Here is a 5,000-nt window from a genome sequence, read left to right on the forward strand (position 1 = left end):
TGCCCTCTCCTTGGGCCTGCTCCTGCACCTCCTGCTGCACCTCTCACTGCTTCTCTAACTGTTCCTGCACCTCCTACTGCACCTCTCACTGCTTCTCTCACTGGGTGTGCTCTTCTCCCCGGGCCCCTTGTTCTTACTCTTCCTCATCCATATATTACAGTATTTGTCTTTTTCTGTTTCTGTTTCCAAAAACATCACCTCCTCCTTCAAGTGTAAATGTAATAGAGAGAAATAACCCCTGCCACTGAGTCTAAGACAGACTGGAATCAGCTGTGGTTGGCCCCATACCCAACATAAATCATCCTTGTGCCAATTATTCAATTGTTTGTTTATTATCAGCTGAGATATATTGTTTTTGAACTGATACCATTGCAGAAGCAGACGTTAAGGTTTGGAATATTGTTTTAATTGTGGGGTGTTGTGTGTTAACATCTGTAAATAATAGAAAAACGATCCATAATTTTGTTAAGAGGTATAACTTGTCTGTTAAGAAAATGTAAGGATGGTTCACTGCCTACATATTGTGCGAAAACGACATGAAATGTGTGAATGGTATGGCCACAAAAGACGGATGCTGTGCTAGTTGGGAGACTTAGAGTTTTGAAAATGTGACAACTGTTTGGACAATTCACGCTATATGTTAGCCACTGAAGAAAACTGTAGGCTAAGCCATTGATTCGTTTGAAATGTAAATGAGTTAACTAGCTTGTGATATTTTCCGTCTAGCAATAGTAACGTAGTTGAGCTTTGTGTCAGTGTTTTTCATTCTGTCAAATTTACCTGCACTCGTTGATGGTCGTGGACTTGGCTACGGATAAATCTGTTTTGAGCATTTAGATGCATGCTCCTCCAGCAGTAGCTTCTTCTTAATTCTGCCCTTTTCAGTCCCCTCTTTCTCGTCTTTCCTCTTCTTGCCTTCCATATTAATCACGCAAGCACCTGCTAATCCGTTCACTATCAAAACGCTACGTTCACTAATACAGGCTAAAGGGCCATGCCATTAAAGGAGGGGCCGCTCATCTATCCCCCTACATTTCTGTAATAGACTTGACCTAGCAAACGTATTTGCGATTCCCAGGAGGCTTTGCTGTTCTATTTTGAATTTATTTGTGACCAAAAGAGTTAAATAACACTTTAATAATATATGAACAATTAAATCAAGACACCCAAAGGCTACATACCAATGCACTGATGAGAGAGAACTGAGATGAATAGGCCTGTAATTAATATGTAAGGTAACCATGACTAAGGTATATATCGCAACTGAATGGTTTATATAGTGGTTGGCTTCCTTAGTTCGATAAATGAACGTAGGGTGACTTCTTAGGGGACTGAAATTTGACTAACAAACTCTTATGATAGTAAAAAATGCAGGGCTACTAGCGGCCGCTCAGGCCCGTCATGGGCCAAATCAAATGCAACGTAGGCCGGCCGGCCTGGCGGGAAATGTCCCGAATCTCCCGATTACCACTCCGCCCCTGCACACACACACACACACACTCCCTCTCTCACTCTGTCAATCAAGGTGCTAGCCAAATTCTCACACAAAGACACACACACACACACACACTCTCTCTCTCTCTCTCTCTCTCTCTCTCTCTCTCTCTCTGTCTAAAACAATAAATGTCTATGTTTTTTTTTAATAAAACAATACATGGTAATGGTTTTAATAAAACAATAAATGGTAATGATTTTAATAAAACAATAAATAGTAATGATTTTAATAAAACAATAAATGGTGATGATTTTAATAAAACAATAAATGGTAATGATTTTAATAAAACAATAAATAGTTATGTTTTTTACTGTTCCTCCACATCACCTTGCCATTTTAGATGACCAAAACCATATTGTGTATAAGAGGTTCCAGGGTGTGTTTTTGTTTGCATGTGCTTTATGGTGACCTCTGACCTTTACACCCCGCTGCACTCAACCTGACCTCATTATAATATTACTAGTGTTGGACATTCAGCTGCCTAAGAGCACACTCAATTAGGCTACTGGGCCAGGCCACTACTGTAGGAGACAATGGCTGCGTTTCCCAAACGCGATCTTTCTTAAGGACTTAGATTAGATTAGATTAGATAATACTTTATTGTCTGTTACACAAGGGTTACAGAAAATTTTCTTTGACAAGGCTCTAATCACAAATAAACATTCACACAGACATATAAGGACAAGACATGGGGTGTTGAGGTATCAGCTGTGGTAATCATTTTGTGTTGTTCAGTATGGTTATTGCAGAAGGGATGAAGGATTTCTTGTAAATATTCTTCCGGGCCAGTGGTACATTGAAACGCCTGCCTGATGGTAGTAGCTGGAAGGAGTGATGGAGGGGGTGAGAGTGGTCTGCTGTGATCAGGTTGGCTTTCCTGATCACTGAGCGACTGTACAGCTCAGATAGGGGGGTGTGGAGGGAACCAGTTATTTTGGCAGCATGGTTTACTATCCGGGAGAGTCTTGTTTTGTGCTTGATGGTGAGTTGGTTGTACCAGGAAGATATGTTGAAAGTGAGAACTGATTCAATGAGGGAGCGGTAGACCAAAGTTAGTACGTCCTTGCTGACCTGAAATGTCCTGAGTTTTCTGAGCAGATGAAGACGTTGTTGTGCTTTCTTGAATATTGTATTGGTGTGTTGTGAAAAGGACAGGGAAGTGTATATTTCTGTGCCCAGGTACTTGAATACCTGCACTTGCTCCACTAGCTGACCCTGGATGTTAAGTGGCTGGAACAGAGGTGATGCCTTGTCTCTGCCCCCACAGCATAGCTCCTTTGTTTTTGCTCTGTTGAGCTCTAGGGAGAGCTCAACAAAAGTCTCAGACAGGTTGTCCACTGCCTGCTGGTATCGGGCTAGGGCATCAGTGTGGGACATGTGTGCAACCAAGGCAATGTCATCTGCATATTTAAAAAGTGCCATACCTTCACTGTTACACTGAATGCTGTTAGTGTACACTGAGAAGAGGATTGGGGATAAAACACAGCCTTGGGGGAGTCCAGAGTTTAAAATGAGCTTTGTTGATTTAGCCCCATTAAAAGACACCTGTTGTGGTCTGTCCAGCAGAAAGTGCTTTATCCACAGGGTGAGTGTTGGGTGAACCTGAAGATCTGATAGGTGATGTAAAAGTTTGTTGATGCTCACTGTGTTAAAAGCTGAGGAAAAGTCCATGAATAAAATCCTGGTCTGTGGGTGTGCTGAGTCCAGGTTTTTGGTGACAGTGTCTAAAAGTGTGAGGCTTGCATCCTCCACACCACGTCTTGCCCTGTAGGCAAACTGGAATGGGTCCAGCTTGTCTGACACCATGCCTGATAGGAGGTTACAGACCACCTTCTCCATGCATTTGCACAGCACAGATGTTAGTGCCACTGGTCTGTAGTCCTTCAGGGCCTTAGCAGGTGCCTTTTTGGGGATGGGAATGATGGTGGTTTCCCTCCACTGGTCAGGGACACAGCCAGAGTCCAGTAGGTGTTGGAACAGCCTGGTGAGAACGCCACTTAGCTGAGTGGAGCATTCCTTTAGCGCCCTCCCTCTAAGCCTGTCAGGGCCAGAGGCCTTGTGTGGATTAACTCTGCGCAGTGTGGAGGTCACCAGCTGTTCATCAATGCGGAGGGATTGGAGACTGGAGCTGGTGGCTAGGGGGGCCCAGGTGGATGCTGTGCTGTCCCCATTGAAGCGGGTGAAGAAGATGTTTAATTCCTCTGCCAGAGTTGGATCTGGGCAGGCAGTCTCTGCAGGTTTGGGTGTTCTGCCCATCATGATGTTCAAGCCTTGCCATGCTTCCCTCGCATTCCCAGAAATTAATTTCTGCTCCACCTTGTAGTCTCAGTGGATGGAAGTATCTCAGTGCATGCCAACTCACTTGATATGTTTATGTCTAAAGGTCAATATCTTCCTTATGTGACTTGGCATGCATTGAGATACTTTCATCATACCATATCATTGACAATCATTTGTTCTATAATGTACTTCCATTGAAACGCATTGATTTTGACTTGACTTGATTTCCTCATTTCTGAGGTGAAATGAAGTAATATCTAATATTCCCTTTGCATAGGCTTTTGGTATCCAATATAGAAGCAAAATGCAGCAATTATTTTGAAGCTGACTGTACCTATTGTTCAGATTTAGTTTTCTAGAAATATATGCAAATTATTGCATATTTAGGTAAAACTGGTCTCATTTGCATATCTAAACATCACATTTCAGAAAACTTGCAATACAAAAAATATTTGCCTTAATGTGAGTAAACAACTGTGACATTTTCAATTTGATATCTATAGTTTAAAATTTTACCCATTTCACCTGTAGTAAATCCCAATGGCAAAATGCATTGGAAATTGCTACCTTTGACCTTGAATAAAAGCATGTTCCACTAAATATAAATGGGTAGATTTTTAATATGTGATGCAGGAGGGTTTAAGGATCAATAAAAAGTATGAACCATTACTATTGCAATTAGTTACAGGTTTGGCCCTTTTTTGAGCTAGATTGACTGGCCTACAGTATAAACTCCTTCTCCAGTTCCCTCACCCTGGGTTTATCTCCATCCAGGAAGGCCTTCTTCTTCTGGACCAGGCAGATTTTCATGTCCTTGTTAACCCATTTTTTATTGTTTGGGAAGATGCTTATTTGTTTGATGGGTGTTACAGTATCCTCACAAAATAGAATGTAGGAGGTAAGTAGGTCTGTTAAAAAGTTAAAATCATTGTCACTGTCGTTAAAAAACAAATCCCAGTCTGTTGATTCAAAACAGCCCCTTAGGGATTCAGCTGCCTCCTTATTCCAGACTCTAATGTGTTGTGTTATGGGTTCCCCTGTTTTCAAACGTGACCTGTAACTTGGCAGTAACAAAATAACATTGTGATCTGAACGGCCTAGGGGTGGGTGTGCTTTTGAAATATAGGCGTCTGGGATGTTACTGAAGCATAAATCTAGTATATTCTGCATTCTAGTGGGGATCGTAACATGTTGCTCTAAGTTTGGCAGGTAGGAGGTGATATCG

The sequence above is a fragment of the Sardina pilchardus genome, chromosome 4 (assembly GCF_963854185.1).
Source record: "Sardina pilchardus chromosome 4, fSarPil1.1, whole genome shotgun sequence".
In the NCBI taxonomy this organism is placed as follows: Eukaryota; Metazoa; Chordata; class Actinopteri; order Clupeiformes; family Clupeidae; genus Sardina; species Sardina pilchardus.